This window comes from Ambystoma mexicanum, chromosome 1p (genome assembly GCF_040938575.1).
Source record: "Ambystoma mexicanum isolate Mex_15411 chromosome 1p, UKY_AmexF1_1, whole genome shotgun sequence".
NCBI lineage: Eukaryota > Metazoa > Chordata > Amphibia > Caudata > Ambystomatidae > Ambystoma > Ambystoma mexicanum.
Window position 1 is genome coordinate 12422127 of NC_090921.1, and position 16195 is coordinate 12438321.

Below are 16195 nucleotides of genomic sequence, written 5' to 3' on the forward strand. Positions count from 1 at the left end.
GACAATTGGGAGCCAGGGAATGGCATGTGTTTATGAATTCTTGCTTTTCTGAACACCCAGACTGAAAGCACACATCTGACTCGTGTGCGTTTTCACCAAAAAAGGGTAAAGCATAAATCACTGTTCACTGAAAACGGACATGCGTTCACGATCCTGTCAATAAACACGTTCAGGGCAGGGCCACAAATCTGCCGACACGATGCCCTAATGAATGCACATCTCTTTGCCTTGGTAGTTGCTCCTTTTTGCAGCGCCTTTTCCTGCTGCATCACAAAAACTCAGTTCAAGACACTTGGCTCCATCCAGTGGAGCTCCTATGCCCAGCTTAGAAACCCCCAGGCACGAGATTGCAAGGTCCCTGGTAATTCTCCCACTCCTGGACACGTCGGAACCAAGTTTCGTATGCACTAGCAGCGAGAACAAAATCCCACATGTGAGGACAATAGGCGTCTTTCATTTAGGGCTAGTGTTAGGCTAAGAGTTTGCAGTAGCTCCTTGGGTCGAGTTAGGGGTCGAATGAGACAAAGCTAAGATTTGCGTTACGGCTGGGGTTGGTCCAGTAAGGATCCCACACACCATGGACCATCGGCGGAGGCCCCGGGTAGGCTTACACTGCGGGCTAATGGTGGACTTCTTTAAAAACGTGAGCACTAAATGGGGCGGGATGTTGACTGAAAGAATGCAGCTAGCTACAGAAATATGCAGAAATAAAGAAAAACACATCTCATTGCATGCCTTTAAAGAGCTTACTCTCCCTACCGGCAATGTTCCTGAACCTTCGCTTCCCAAACATTTTTAGAACCAAAAAAAACCTAGAAAAGATCTGACCTCCCTCACCGGGAATTGAACTCAAGACTGCTGGATGGAGGGGTGCTGACATTGACCACTAGGCTACCAGACTGCTGTTGAACAGAGCACTCCCGAAAGGTGACATTTCAATTTCAGGCTGACAAGTGTGCTTTATTGTTCAGTTCGGGCTTTGCACAGCCAGTGCTAGAATTCAATCCAAGTTCATGCTTTGCTTTGATTTTGAATTAATGGCCAAACCAGCCAATCCCTAAAAAAATACAGGTCTCAGAGGCTCTCGTTTCAGTACCAGCAGGGTAGCGTGGCCGAGCGGTCTAAGGCGCTGGATTTAGGCTCCAGTCTCTTTGGAGGCGTGGGTTCGAATCCCACCGCTGCCAATAGCTGTTTCTTTTTTATCTTCATGCCACGTGTACAGACAGGACAATTGGGAGCCAGGGAATGGCATGTGTTTATGAATTCTTGCTTTTCTGAACACCCAGACTGAAAGCACACATCTGACTCGTGTGCGTTTTCACCAAAAAAGGGTAAAGCATAAATCACTGTTCACTGAAAACGGACATGCGTTCACGATCCTGTCAATAAACACGTGCTTGGCAGGGCCACAAATCTGCCGACACGATGCCCTAATGAATGCACATCTCTTTGCCTTGGTAGTTGCTCCTTTTTGCAGCGCCTTTTCCTGCTGCATCACAAAAACTCAGTTCAAGACACTTGGCTCCATCCAGTGGAGCTCCTATGCCCAGCTTAGAAACCCCCAGGCACGAGATTGCAAGGTCCCTGGTAATTCTCCCACTCCTGGACACGTCGGAACCAAGTTTCGTATGCACTAGCAGCGAGAACAAAATCCCACATGTGAGGACAATAGGCGTCTTTCATTTAGGGCTAGTGTTAGGCTAAGAGTTTGCAGTAGCTCCTTGGGTCGAGTTAGGGGTCGAATGAGACAAAGCTAAATTTGCGTTACGGCTGGGGTTGGTCCAGTAAGGATCCCACACACCATGGACCATCGGCGGAGGCCCCGGGTAGGCTTACACTGCGGGCTAATGGTGGACTTCTTTAAAAACGTGAGCACTAAATGGGGCGGGATGTTGACTGAAAGAATGCAGCTAGCTACAGAAATATGCAGAAATAAAGAAAAACACATCTCATTGCATGCCTTTAAAGAGCTTACTCTCCCTACCGGCAATGTTCCTGAACCTTCGCTTCCCAAACATTTTTAGAACCAAAAAAAACCTAGAAAAGATCTGACCTCCCTCACCGGGAATTGAACTCAAGACTGCTGGATGGAGGGGTGCTGACATTGACCACTAGGCTACCAGACTGCTGTTGAACAGAGCACTCCCGAAAGGTGACATTTCAATTTCAGGCTGACAAGTGTGCTTTATTGTTCAGTTCGGGCTTTGCACAGCCAGTGCTAGAATTCAATCCAAGTTCATGCTTTGCTTTGATTTTGAATTAATGGCCAAACCAGCCAATCCCTAAAAAAATACAGGTCTCAGAGGCTCTCGTTTCAGTACCAGCAGGGTAGCGTGGCCGAGCGGTCTAAGGCGCTGGATTTAGGCTCCAGTCTCTTTGGAGGCGTGGGTTCGAATCCCACCGCTGCCAATAGCTGTTTCTTTTTTATCTTCATGCCACGTGTACAGACAGGACAATTGGGAGCCAGGGAATGGCATGTGTTTATGAATTCTTGCTTTTCTGAACACCCAGACTGAAAGCACACATCTGACTCGTGTGCGTTTTCACCAAAAAAGGGTAAAGCATAAATCACTGTTCACTGAAAACGGACATGCGTTCACGATCCTGTCAATAAACACGTGCTTGGCAGGGCCACAAATCTGCCGACACGATGCCCTAATGAATGCACATCTCTTTGCCTTGGTAGTTGCTCCTTTTTGCAGCGCCTTTTCCTGCTGCATCACAAAAACTCAGTTCAAGACACTTGGCTCCATCCAGTGGAGCTCCTATGCCCAGCTTAGAAACCCCCAGGCACGAGATTGCAAGGTCCCTGGTAATTCTCCCACTCCTGGACACGTCGGAACCAAGTTTCGTATGCACTAGCAGCGAGAACAAAATCCCACATGTGAGGACAATAGGCGTCTTTCATTTAGGGCTAGTGTTAGGCTAAGAGTTTGCAGTAGCTCCTTGGGTCGAGTTAGGGGTCGAATGAGACAAAGCTAAGATTTGCGTTACGGCTGGGGTTGGTCCAGTAAGGATCCCACACACCATGGACCATCGGCGGAGGCCCCGGGTAGGCTTACACTGCGGGCTAATGGTGGACTTCTTTAAAAACGTGAGCACTAAATGGGGCGGGATGTTGACTGAAAGAATGCAGCTAGCTACAGAAATATGCAGAAATAAAGAAAAACACATCTCATTGCATGCCTTTAAAGAGCTTACTCTCCCTACCGGCAATGTTCCTGAACCTTCGCTTCCCAAACATTTTTAGAACCAAAAAAAACCTAGAAAAGATCTGACCTCCCTCACCGGGAATTGAACTCAAGACTGCTGGATGGAGGGGTGCTGACATTGACCACTAGGCTACCAGACTGCTGTTGAACAGAGCACTCCCGAAAGGTGACATTTCAATTTCAGGCTGACAAGTGTGCTTTATTGTTCAGTTCGGGCTTTGCACAGCCAGTGCTAGAATTCAATCCAAGTTCATGCTTTGCTTTGATTTTGAATTAATGGCCAAACCAGCCAATCCCTAAAAAAATACAGGTCTCAGAGGCTCTCGTTTCAGTACCAGCAGGGTAGCGTGGCCGAGCGGTCTAAGGCGCTGGATTTAGGCTCCAGTCTCTTTGGAGGCGTGGGTTCGAATCCCACCGCTGCCAATAGCTGTTTCTTTTTTATCTTCATGCCACGTGTACAGACAGGACAATTGGGAGCCAGGGAATGGCATGTGTTTATGAATTCTTGCTTTTCTGAACACCCAGACTGAAAGCACACATCTGACTCGTGTGCGTTTTCACCAAAAAAGGGTAAAGCATAAATCACTGTTCACTGAAAACGGACATGCGTTCACGATCCTGTCAATAAACACGTGCTTGGCAGGGCCACAAATCTGCCGACACGATGCCCTAATGAATGCACATCTCTTTGCCTTGGTAGTTGCTCCTTTTTGCAGCGCCTTTTCCTGCTGCATCACAAAAACTCAGTTCAAGACACTTGGCTCCATCCAGTGGAGCTCCTATGCCCAGCTTAGAAACCCCCAGGCACGAGATTGCAAGGTCCCTGGTAATTCTCCCACTCCTGGACACGTCGGAACCAAGTTTCGTATGCACTAGCAGCGAGAACAAAATCCCACATGTGAGGACAATAGGCGTCTTTCATTTAGGGCTAGTGTTAGGCTAAGAGTTTGCAGTAGCTCCTTGGGTCGAGTTAGGGGTCGAATGAGACAAAGCTAAGATTTGCGTTACGGCTGGGGTTGGTCCAGTAAGGATCCCACACACCATGGACCATCGGCGGAGGCCCCGGGTAGGCTTACACTGCGGGCTAATGGTGGACTTCTTTAAAAACGTGAGCACTAAATGGGGCGGGATGTTGACTGAAAGAATGCAGCTAGCTACAGAAATATGCAGAAATAAAGAAAAACACATCTCATTGCATGCCTTTAAAGAGCTTACTCTCCCTACCGGCAATGTTCCTGAACCTTCGCTTCCCAAACATTTTTAGAACCAAAAAAAACCTAGAAAAGATCTGACCTCCCTCACCGGGAATTGAACTCAAGACTGCTGGATGGAGGGGTGCTGACATTGACCACTAGGCTACCAGACTGCTGTTGAACAGAGCACTCCCGAAAGGTGACATTTCAATTTCAGGCTGACAAGTGTGCTTTATTGTTCAGTTCGGGCTTTGCACAGCCAGTGCTAGAATTCAATCCAAGTTCATGCTTTGCTTTGATTTTGAATTAATGGCCAAACCAGCCAATCCCTAAAAAAATACAGGTCTCAGAGGCTCTCGTTTCAGTACCAGCAGGGTAGCGTGGCCGAGCGGTCTAAGGCGCTGGATTTAGGCTCCAGTCTCTTTGGAGGCGTGGGTTCGAATCCCACCGCTGCCAATAGCTGTTTCTTTTTTATCTTCATGCCACGTGTACAGACAGGACAATTGGGAGCCAGGGAATGGCATGTGTTTATGAATTCTTGCTTTTCTGAACACCCAGACTGAAAGCACACATCTGACTCGTGTGCGTTTTCACCAAAAAAGGGTAAAGCATAAATCACTGTTCACTGAAAACGGACATGCGTTCACGATCCTGTCAATAAACACGTGCTTGGCAGGGCCACAAATCTGCCGACACGATGCCCTAATGAATGCACATCTCTTTGCCTTGGTAGTTGCTCCTTTTTGCAGCGCCTTTTCCTGCTGCATCACAAAAACTCAGTTCAAGACACTTGGCTCCATCCAGTGGAGCTCCTATGCCCAGCTTAGAAACCCCCAGGCACGAGATTGCAAGGTCCCTGGTAATTCTCCCACTCCTGGACACGTCGGAACCAAGTTTCGTATGCACTAGCAGCGAGAACAAAATCCCACATGTGAGGACAATAGGCGTCTTTCATTTAGGGCTAGTGTTAGGCTAAGAGTTTGCAGTAGCTCCTTGGGTCGAGTTAGGGGTCGAATGAGACAAAGCTAAGATTTGCGTTACGGCTGGGGTTGGTCCAGTAAGGATCCCACACACCATGGACCATCGGCGGAGGCCCCGGGTAGGCTTACACTGCGGGCTAATGGTGGACTTCTTTAAAAACGTGAGCACTAAATGGGGCGGGATGTTGACTGAAAGAATGCAGCTAGCTACAGAAATATGCAGAAATAAAGAAAAACACATCTCATTGCATGCCTTTAAAGAGCTTACTCTCCCTACCGGCAATGTTCCTGAACCTTCGCTTCCCAAACATTTTTAGAACCAAAAAAAACCTAGAAAAGATCTGACCTCCCTCACCGGGAATTGAACTCAAGACTGCTGGATGGAGGGGTGCTGACATTGACCACTAGGCTACCAGACTGCTGTTGAACAGAGCACTCCCGAAAGGTGACATTTCAATTTCAGGCTGACAAGTGTGCTTTATTGTTCAGTTCGGGCTTTGCACAGCCAGTGCTAGAATTCAATCCAAGTTCATGCTTTGCTTTGATTTTGAATTAATGGCCAAACCAGCCAATCCCTAAAAAAATACAGGTCTCAGAGGCTCTCGTTTCAGTACCAGCAGGGTAGCGTGGCCGAGCGGTCTAAGGCGCTGGATTTAGGCTCCAGTCTCTTTGGAGGCGTGGGTTCGAATCCCACCGCTGCCAATAGCTGTTTCTTTTTTATCTTCATGCCACGTGTACAGACAGGACAATTGGGAGCCAGGGAATGGCATGTGTTTATGAATTCTTGCTTTTCTGAACACCCAGACTGAAAGCACACATCTGACTCGTGTGCGTTTTCACCAAAAAAGGGTAAAGCATAAATCACTGTTCACTGAAAACGGACATGCGTTCACGATCCTGTCAATAAACACGTGCTTGGCAGGGCCACAAATCTGCCGACACGATGCCCTAATGAATGCACATCTCTTTGCCTTGGTAGTTGCTCCTTTTTGCAGCGCCTTTTCCTGCTGCATCACAAAAACTCAGTTCAAGACACTTGGCTCCATCCAGTGGAGCTCCTATGCCCAGCTTAGAAACCCCCAGGCACGAGATTGCAAGGTCCCTGGTAATTCTCCCACTCCTGGACACGTCGGAACCAAGTTTCGTATGCACTAGCAGCGAGAACAAAATCCCACATGTGAGGACAATAGGCGTCTTTCATTTAGGGCTAGTGTTAGGCTAAGAGTTTGCAGTAGCTCCTTGGGTCGAGTTAGGGGTCGAATGAGACAAAGCTAAGATTTGCGTTACGGCTGGGGTTGGTCCAGTAAGGATCCCACACACCATGGACCATCGGCGGAGGCCCCGGGTAGGCTTACACTGCGGGCTAATGGTGGACTTCTTTAAAAACGTGAGCACTAAATGGGGCGGGATGTTGACTGAAAGAATGCAGCTAGCTACAGAAATATGCAGAAATAAAGAAAAACACATCTCATTGCATGCCTTTAAAGAGCTTACTCTCCCTACCGGCAATGTTCCTGAACCTTCGCTTCCCAAACATTTTTAGAACCAAAAAAAACCTAGAAAAGATCTGACCTCCCTCACCGGGAATTGAACTCAAGACTGCTGGATGGAGGGGTGCTGACATTGACCACTAGGCTACCAGACTGCTGTTGAACAGAGCACTCCCGAAAGGTGACATTTCAATTTCAGGCTGACAAGTGTGCTTTATTGTTCAGTTCGGGCTTTGCAGAGCCAGTGCTAGAATTCAATCCAAGTTCATGCTTTGCTTTGATTTTGAATTAATGGCCAAACCAGCCAATCCCTAAAAAAATACAGGTCTCAGAGGCTCTCGTTTCAGTACCAGCAGGGTAGCGTGGCCGAGCGGTCTAAGGCGCTGGATTTAGGCTCCAGTCTCTTTGGAGGCGTGGGTTCGAATCCCACCGCTGCCAATAGCTGTTTCTTTTTTATCTTCATGCCACGTGTACAGACAGGACAATTGGGAGCCAGGGAATGGCATGTGTTTATGAATTCTTGCTTTTCTGAACACCCAGACTGAAAGCACACATCTGACTCGTGTGCGTTTTCACCAAAAAAGGGTAAAGCATAAATCACTGTTCACTGAAAACGGACATGCGTTCACGATCCTGTCAATAAACACGTGCTTGGCAGGGCCACAAATCTGCCGACACGATGCCCTAATGAATGCACATCTCTTTGCCTTGGTAGTTGCTCCTTTTTGCAGCGCCTTTTCCTGCTGCATCACAAAAACTCAGTTCAAGACACTTGGCTCCATCCAGTGGAGCTCCTATGCCCAGCTTAGAAACCCCCAGGCACGAGATTGCAAGGTCCCTGGTAATTCTCCCACTCCTGGACACGTCGGAACCAAGTTTCGTATGCACTAGCAGCGAGAACAAAATCCCACATGTGAGGACAATAGGCGTCTTTCATTTAGGGCTAGTGTTAGGCTAAGAGTTTGCAGTAGCTCCTTGGGTCGAGTTAGGGGTCGAATGAGACAAAGCTAAGATTTGCGTTACGGCTGGGGTTGGTCCAGTAAGGATCCCACACACCATGGACCATCGGCGGAGGCCCCGGGTAGGCTTACACTGCGGGCTAATGGTGGACTTCTTTAAAAACGTGAGCACTAAATGGGGCGGGATGTTGACTGAAAGAATGCAGCTAGCTACAGAAATATGCAGAAATAAAGAAAAACACATCTCATTGCATGCCTTTAAAGAGCTTACTCTCCCTACCGGCAATGTTCCTGAACCTTCGCTTCCCAAACATTTTTAGAACCAAAAAAAACCTAGAAAAGATCTGACCTCCCTCACCGGGAATTGAACTCAAGACTGCTGGATGGAGGGGTGCTGACATTGACCACTAGGCTACCAGACTGCTGTTGAACAGAGCACTCCCGAAAGGTGACATTTCAATTTCAGGCTGACAAGTGTGCTTTATTGTTCAGTTCGGGCTTTGCACAGCCAGTGCTAGAATTCAATCCAAGTTCATGCTTTGCTTTGATTTTGAATTAATGGCCAAACCAGCCAATCCCTAAAAAAATACAGGTCTCAGAGGCTCTCGTTTCAGTACCAGCAGGGTAGTGTGGCCGAGCGGTCTAAGGCGCTGGATTTAGGCTCCAGTCTCTTTGGAGGCGTGGGTTCGAATCCCACCGCTGCCAATAGCTGTTTCTTTTTTATCTTCATGCCACGTGTACAGACAGGACAATTGGGAGCCAGGGAATGGCATGTGTTTATGAATTCTTGCTTTTCTGAACACCCAGACTGAAAGCACACATCTGACTCGTGTGCGTTTTCACCAAAAAAGGGTAAAGCATAAATCACTGTTCACTGAAAACGGACATGCGTTCACGATCCTGTCAATAAACACGTGCTTGGCAGGGCCACAAATCTGCCGACACGATGCCCTAATGAATGCACATCTCTTTGCCTTGGTAGTTGCTCCTTTTTGCAGCGCCTTTTCCTGCTGCATCACAAAAACTCAGTTCAAGACACTTGGCTCCATCCAGTGGAGCTCCTATGCCCAGCTTAGAAACCCCCAGGCACGAGATTGCAAGGTCCCTGGTAATTCTCCCACTCCTGGACACGTCGGAACCAAGTTTCGTATGCACTAGCAGCGAGAACAAAATCCCACATGTGAGGACAATAGGCGTCTTTCATTTAGGGCTAGTGTTAGGCTAAGAGTTTGCAGTAGCTCCTTGGGTCGAGTTAGGGGTCGAATGAGACAAAGCTAAGATTTGCGTTACGGCTGGGGTTGGTCCAGTAAGGATCCCACACACCATGGACCATCGGCGGAGGCCCCGGGTAGGCTTACACTGCGGGCTAATGGTGGACTTCTTTAAAAACGTGAGCACTAAATGGGGCGGGATGTTGACTGAAAGAATGCAGCTAGCTACAGAAATATGCAGAAATAAAGAAAAACACATCTCATTGCATGCCTTTAAAGAGCTTACTCTCCCTACCGGCAATGTTCCTGAACCTTCGCTTCCCAAACATTTTTAGAACCAAAAAAAACCTAGAAAAGATCTGACCTCCCTCACCGGGAATTGAACTCAAGACTGCTGGATGGAGGGGTGCTGACATTGACCACTAGGCTACCAGACTGCTGTTGAACAGAGCACTCCCGAAAGGTGACATTTCAATTTCAGGCTGACAAGTGTGCTTTATTGTTCAGTTCGGGCTTTGCACAGCCAGTGCTAGAATTCAATCCAAGTTCATGCTTTGCTTTGATTTTGAATTAATGGCCAAACCAGCCAATCCCTAAAAAAATACAGGTCTCAGAGGCTCTCGTTTCAGTACCAGCAGGGTAGCGTGGCCGAGCGGTCTAAGGCGCTGGATTTAGGCTCCAGTCTCTTTGGAGGCGTGGGTTCGAATCCCACCGCTGCCAATAGCTGTTTCTTTTTTATCTTCATGCCACGTGTACAGACAGGACAATTGGGAGCCAGGGAATGGCATGTGTTTATGAATTCTTGCTTTTCTGAACACCCAGACTGAAAGCACACATCTGACTCGTGTGCGTTTTCACCAAAAAAGGGTAAAGCATAAATCACTGTTCACTGAAAACGGACATGCGTTCACGATCCTGTCAATAAACACGTGCTTGGCAGGGCCACAAATCTGCCGACACGATGCCCTAATGAATGCACATCTCTTTGCCTTGGTAGTTGCTCCTTTTTGCAGCGCCTTTTCCTGCTGCATCACAAAAACTCAGTTCAAGACACTTGGCTCCATCCAGTGGAGCTCCTATGCCCAGCTTAGAAACCCCCAGGCACGAGATTGCAAGGTCCCTGGTAATTCTCCCACTCCTGGACACGTCGGAACCAAGTTTCGTATGCACTAGCAGCGAGAACAAAATCCCACATGTGAGGACAATAGGCGTCTTTCATTTAGGGCTAGTGTTAGGCTAAGAGTTTGCAGTAGCTCCTTGGGTCGAGTTAGGGGTCGAATGAGACAAAGCTAAGATTTGCGTTACGGCTGGGGTTGGTCCAGTAAGGATCCCACACACCATGGACCATCGGCGGAGGCCCCGGGTAGGCTTACACTGCGGGCTAATGGTGGACTTCTTTAAAAACGTGAGCACTAAATGGGGCGGGATGTTGACTGAAAGAATGCAGCTAGCTACAGAAATATGCAGAAATAAAGAAAAACACATCTCATTGCATGCCTTTAAAGAGCTTACTCTCCCTACCGGCAATGTTCCTGAACCTTCGCTTCCCAAACATTTTTAGAACCAAAAAAAACCTAGAAAAGATCTGACCTCCCTCACCGGGAATTGAACTCAAGACTGCTGGATGGAGGGGTGCTGACATTGACCACTAGGCTACCAGACTGCTGTTGAACAGAGCACTCCCGAAAGGTGACATTTCAATTTCAGGCTGACAAGTGTGCTTTATTGTTCAGTTCGGGCTTTGCAGAGCCAGTGCTAGAATTCAATCCAAGTTCATGCTTTGCTTTGATTTTGAATTAATGGCCAAACCAGCCAATCCCTAAAAAAATACAGGTCTCAGAGGCTCTCGTTTCAGTACCAGCAGGGTAGCGTGGCCGAGCGGTCTAAGGCGCTGGATTTAGGCTCCAGTCTCTTTGGAGGCGTGGGTTCGAATCCCACCGCTGCCAATAGCTGTTTCTTTTTTATCTTCATGCCACGTGTACAGACAGGACAATTGGGAGCCAGGGAATGGCATGTGTTTATGAATTCTTGCTTTTCTGAACACCCAGACTGAAAGCACACATCTGACTCGTGTGCGTTTTCACCAAAAAAGGGTAAAGCATAAATCACTGTTCACTGAAAACGGACATGCGTTCACGATCCTGTCAATAAACACGTGCTTGGCAGGGCCACAAATCTGCCGACACGATGCCCTAATGAATGCACATCTCTTTGCCTTGGTAGTTGCTCCTTTTTGCAGCGCCTTTTCCTGCTGCATCACAAAAACTCAGTTCAAGACACTTGGCTCCATCCAGTGGAGCTCCTATGCCCAGCTTAGAAACCCCCAGGCACGAGATTGCAAGGTCCCTGGTAATTCTCCCACTCCTGGACACGTCGGAACCAAGTTTCGTATGCACTAGCAGCGAGAACAAAATCCCACATGTGAGGACAATAGGCGTCTTTCATTTAGGGCTAGTGTTAGGCTAAGAGTTTGCAGTAGCTCCTTGGGTCGAGTTAGGGGTCGAATGAGACAAAGCTAAGATTTGCGTTACGGCTGGGGTTGGTCCAGTAAGGATCCCACACACCATGGACCATCGGCGGAGGCCCCGGGTAGGCTTACACTGCGGGCTAATGGTGGACTTCTTTAAAAACGTGAGCACTAAATGGGGCGGGATGTTGACTGAAAGAATGCAGCTAGCTACAGAAATATGCAGAAATAAAGAAAAACACATCTCATTGCATGCCTTTAAAGAGCTTACTCTCCCTACCGGCAATGTTCCTGAACCTTCGCTTCCCAAACATTTTTAGAACCAAAAAAAACCTAGAAAAGATCTGACCTCCCTCACCGGGAATTGAACTCAAGACTGCTGGATGGAGGGGTGCTGACATTGACCACTAGGCTACCAGACTGCTGTTGAACAGAGCACTCCCGAAAGGTGACATTTCAATTTCAGGCTGACAAGTGTGCTTTATTGTTCAGTTCGGGCTTTGCACAGCCAGTGCTAGAATTCAATCCAAGTTCATGCTTTGCTTTGATTTTGAATTAATGGCCAAACCAGCCAATCCCTAAAAAAATACAGGTCTCAGAGGCTCTCGTTTCAGTACCAGCAGGGTAGTGTGGCCGAGCGGTCTAAGGCGCTGGATTTAGGCTCCAGTCTCTTTGGAGGCGTGGGTTCGAATCCCACCGCTGCCAATAGCTGTTTCTTTTTTATCTTCATGCCACGTGTACAGACAGGACAATTGGGAGCCAGGGAATGGCATGTGTTTATGAATTCTTGCTTTTCTGAACACCCAGACTGAAAGCACACATCTGACTCGTGTGCGTTTTCACCAAAAAAGGGTAAAGCATAAATCACTGTTCACTGAAAACGGACATGCGTTCACGATCCTGTCAATAAACACGTGCTTGGCAGGGCCACAAATCTGCCGACACGATGCCCTAATGAATGCACATCTCTTTGCCTTGGTAGTTGCTCCTTTTTGCAGCGCCTTTTCCTGCTGCATCACAAAAACTCAGTTCAAGACACTTGGCTCCATCCAGTGGAGCTCCTATGCCCAGCTTAGAAACCCCCAGGCACGAGATTGCAAGGTCCCTGGTAATTCTCCCACTCCTGGACACGTCGGAACCAAGTTTCGTATGCACTAGCAGCGAGAACAAAATCCCACATGTGAGGACAATAGGCGTCTTTCATTTAGGGCTAGTGTTAGGCTAAGAGTTTGCAGTAGCTCCTTGGGTCGAGTTAGGGGTCGAATGAGACAAAGCTAAGATTTGCGTTACGGCTGGGGTTGGTCCAGTAAGGATCCCACACACCATGGACCATCGGCGGAGGCCCCGGGTAGGCTTACACTGCGGGCTAATGGTGGACTTCTTTAAAAACGTGAGCACTAAATGGGGCGGGATGTTGACTGAAAGAATGCAGCTAGCTACAGAAATATGCAGAAATAAAGAAAAACACATCTCATTGCATGCCTTTAAAGAGCTTACTCTCCCTACCGGCAATGTTCCTGAACCTTCGCTTCCCAAACATTTTTAGAACCAAAAAAAACCTAGAAAAGATCTGACCTCCCTCACCGGGAATTGAACTCAAGACTGCTGGATGGAGGGGTGCTGACATTGACCACTAGGCTACCAGACTGCTGTTGAACAGAGCACTCCCGAAAGGTGACATTTCAATTTCAGGCTGACAAGTGTGCTTTATTGTTCAGTTCGGGCTTTGCACAGCCAGTGCTAGAATTCAATCCAAGTTCATGCTTTGCTTTGATTTTGAATTAATGGCCAAACCAGCCAATCCCTAAAAAAATACAGGTCTCAGAGGCTCTCGTTTCAGTACCAGCAGGGTAGCGTGGCCGAGCGGTCTAAGGCGCTGGATTTAGGCTCCAGTCTCTTTGGAGGCGTGGGTTCGAATCCCACCGCTGCCAATAGCTGTTTCTTTTTTATCTTCATGCCACGTGTACAGACAGGACAATTGGGAGCCAGGGAATGGCATGTGTTTATGAATTCTTGCTTTTCTGAACACCCAGACTGAAAGCACACATCTGACTCGTGTGCGTTTTCACCAAAAAAGGGTAAAGCATAAATCACTGTTCACTGAAAACGGACATGCGTTCACGATCCTGTCAATAAACACGTGCTTGGCAGGGCCACAAATCTGCCGACACGATGCCCTAATGAATGCACATCTCTTTGCCTTGGTAGTTGCTCCTTTTTGCAGCGCCTTTTCCTGCTGCATCACAAAAACTCAGTTCAAGACACTTGGCTCCATCCAGTGGAGCTCCTATGCCCAGCTTAGAAACCCCCAGGCACGAGATTGCAAGGTCCCTGGTAATTCTCCCACTCCTGGACACGTCGGAACCAAGTTTCGTATGCACTAGCAGCGAGAACAAAATCCCACATGTGAGGACAATAGGCGTCTTTCATTTAGGGCTAGTGTTAGGCTAAGAGTTTGCAGTAGCTCCTTGGGTCGAGTTAGGGGTCGAATGAGACAAAGCTAAGATTTGCGTTACGGCTGGGGTTGGTCCAGTAAGGATCCCACACACCATGGACCATCGGCGGAGGCCCCGGGTAGGCTTACACTGCGGGCTAATGGTGGACTTCTTTAAAAACGTGAGCACTAAATGGGGCGGGATGTTGACTGAAAGAATGCAGCTAGCTACAGAAATATGCAGAAATAAAGAAAAACACATCTCATTGCATGCCTTTAAAGAGCTTACTCTCCCTACCGGCAATGTTCCTGAACCTTCGCTTCCCAAACATTTTTAGAACCAAAAAAAACCTAGAAAAGATCTGACCTCCCTCACCGGGAATTGAACTCAAGACTGCTGGATGGAGGGGTGCTGACATTGACCACTAGGCTACCAGACTGCTGTTGAACAGAGCACTCCCGAAAGGTGACATTTCAATTTCAGGCTGACAAGTGTGCTTTATTGTTCAGTTCGGGCTTTGCACAGCCAGTGCTAGAATTCAATCCAAGTTCATGCTTTGCTTTGATTTTGAATTAATGGCCAAACCAGCCAATCCCTAAAAAAATACAGGTCTCAGAGGCTCTCGTTTCAGTACCAGCAGGGTAGCGTGGCCGAGCGGTCTAAGGCGCTGGATTTAGGCTCCAGTCTCTTTGGAGGCGTGGGTTCGAATCCCACCGCTGCCAATAGCTGTTTCTTTTTTATCTTCATGCCACGTGTACAGACAGGACAATTGGGAGCCAGGGAATGGCATGTGTTTATGAATTCTTGCTTTTCTGAACACCCAGACTGAAAGCACACATCTGACTCGTGTGCGTTTTCACCAAAAAAGGGTAAAGCATAAATCACTGTTCACTGAAAACGGACATGCGTTCACGATCCTGTCAATAAACACGTGCTTGGCAGGGCCACAAATCTGCCGACACGATGCCCTAATGAATGCACATCTCTTTGCCTTGGTAGTTGCTCCTTTTTGCAGCGCCTTTTCCTGCTGCATCACAAAAACTCAGTTCAAGACACTTGGCTCCATCCAGTGGAGCTCCTATGCCCAGCTTAGAAACCCCCAGGCACGAGATTGCAAGGTCCCTGGTAATTCTCCCACTCCTGGACACGTCGGAACCAAGTTTCGTATGCACTAGCAGCGAGAACAAAATCCCACATGTGAGGACAATAGGCGTCTTTCATTTAGGGCTAGTGTTAGGCTAAGAGTTTGCAGTAGCTCCTTGGGTCGAGTTAGGGGTCGAATGAGACAAAGCTAAGATTTGCGTTACGGCTGGGGTTGGTCCAGTAAGGATCCCACACACCATGGACCATCGGCGGAGGCCCCGGGTAGGCTTACACTGCGGGCTAATGGTGGACTTCTTTAAAAACGTGAGCACTAAATGGGGCGGGATGTTGACTGAAAGAATGCAGCTAGCTACAGAAATATGCAGAAATAAAGAAAAACACATCTCATTGCATGCCTTTAAAGAGCTTACTCTCCCTACCGGCAATGTTCCTGAACCTTCGCTTCCCAAACATTTTTAGAACCAAAAAAAACCTAGAAAAGATCTGACCTCCCTCACCGGGAATTGAACTCAAGACTGCTGGATGGAGGGGTGCTGACATTGACCACTAGGCTACCAGACTGCTGTTGAACAGAGCACTCCCGAAAGGTGACATTTCAATTTCAGGCTGACAAGTGTGCTTTATTGTTCAGTTCGGGCTTTGCACAGCCAGTGCTAGAATTCAATCCAAGTTCATGCTTTGCTTTGATTTTGAATTAATGGCCAAACCAGCCAATCCCTAAAAAAATACAGGTCTCAGAGGCTCTCGTTTCAGTACCAGCAGGGTAGCGTGGCCGAGCGGTCTAAGGCGCTGGATTTAGGCTCCAGTCTCTTTGGAGGCGTGGGTTCGAATCCCACCGCTGCCAATAGCTGTTTCTTTTTTATCTTCATGCCACGTGTACAGACAGGACAATTGGGAGCCAGGGAATGGCATGTGTTTATGAATTCTTGCTTTTCTGAACACCCAGACTGAAAGCACACATCTGACTCGTGTGCGTTTTCACCAAAAAAGGGTAAAGCATAAATCATTGTTCACTGAAAACGGACATGCGTTCACGATCCTGTCAATAAACACGTGCTTGGCAGGGCCACAAATCTGCCGACACGATGCCCTAATGAATGCACATCTCTTTGCCTTGGTAGTTGCTCCTTTTTGCAGCGCCTTT

General features: G+C 47.9%; 13 non-coding genes across 13 annotated transcripts; all 13 read left to right on the forward strand.

The window, feature by feature from the left end:
- Window positions 1–1102: 1102 nt before the first annotated feature.
- On the forward strand, window positions 1103–1184 carry TRNAL-UAG (transfer RNA leucine (anticodon UAG)). The gene has a single exon. It is a non-coding gene; the product is annotated as a tRNA-Leu (tRNA).
- Window positions 1185–2327: 1143 nt separating this feature from the next.
- Window positions 2328–2409, forward strand: TRNAL-UAG (transfer RNA leucine (anticodon UAG)). The gene has a single exon. It is a non-coding gene; the product is annotated as a tRNA-Leu (tRNA).
- Window positions 2410–3553: 1144 nt separating this feature from the next.
- On the forward strand, window positions 3554–3635 carry TRNAL-UAG (transfer RNA leucine (anticodon UAG)). Its single transcript has one exon. It is a non-coding gene; the product is annotated as a tRNA-Leu (tRNA).
- A 1144-nt stretch (window positions 3636–4779) lies between these two features.
- On the forward strand, window positions 4780–4861 carry TRNAL-UAG (transfer RNA leucine (anticodon UAG)). The gene has a single exon. It is a non-coding gene; the product is annotated as a tRNA-Leu (tRNA).
- Window positions 4862–6005: 1144 nt separating this feature from the next.
- On the forward strand, window positions 6006–6087 carry TRNAL-UAG (transfer RNA leucine (anticodon UAG)). Its single transcript has one exon. It is a non-coding gene; the product is annotated as a tRNA-Leu (tRNA).
- Window positions 6088–7231: 1144 nt separating this feature from the next.
- TRNAL-UAG (transfer RNA leucine (anticodon UAG)) lies at window positions 7232–7313 on the forward strand. Its single transcript has one exon. It is a non-coding gene; the product is annotated as a tRNA-Leu (tRNA).
- Window positions 7314–8457: 1144 nt separating this feature from the next.
- Window positions 8458–8539, forward strand: TRNAL-UAG (transfer RNA leucine (anticodon UAG)). The gene has a single exon. It is a non-coding gene; the product is annotated as a tRNA-Leu (tRNA).
- A 1144-nt stretch (window positions 8540–9683) lies between these two features.
- Window positions 9684–9765, forward strand: TRNAL-UAG (transfer RNA leucine (anticodon UAG)). The gene has a single exon. It is a non-coding gene; the product is annotated as a tRNA-Leu (tRNA).
- A 1144-nt stretch (window positions 9766–10909) lies between these two features.
- Window positions 10910–10991, forward strand: TRNAL-UAG (transfer RNA leucine (anticodon UAG)). Its single transcript has one exon. It is a non-coding gene; the product is annotated as a tRNA-Leu (tRNA).
- Window positions 10992–12135: 1144 nt separating this feature from the next.
- Window positions 12136–12217, forward strand: TRNAL-UAG (transfer RNA leucine (anticodon UAG)). The gene has a single exon. It is a non-coding gene; the product is annotated as a tRNA-Leu (tRNA).
- Window positions 12218–13361: 1144 nt separating this feature from the next.
- On the forward strand, window positions 13362–13443 carry TRNAL-UAG (transfer RNA leucine (anticodon UAG)). The gene has a single exon. It is a non-coding gene; the product is annotated as a tRNA-Leu (tRNA).
- A 1144-nt stretch (window positions 13444–14587) lies between these two features.
- On the forward strand, window positions 14588–14669 carry TRNAL-UAG (transfer RNA leucine (anticodon UAG)). Its single transcript has one exon. It is a non-coding gene; the product is annotated as a tRNA-Leu (tRNA).
- Window positions 14670–15813: 1144 nt separating this feature from the next.
- TRNAL-UAG (transfer RNA leucine (anticodon UAG)) lies at window positions 15814–15895 on the forward strand. Its single transcript has one exon. It is a non-coding gene; the product is annotated as a tRNA-Leu (tRNA).
- The last annotated feature ends 300 nt before the right edge of the window (window positions 15896–16195 follow it).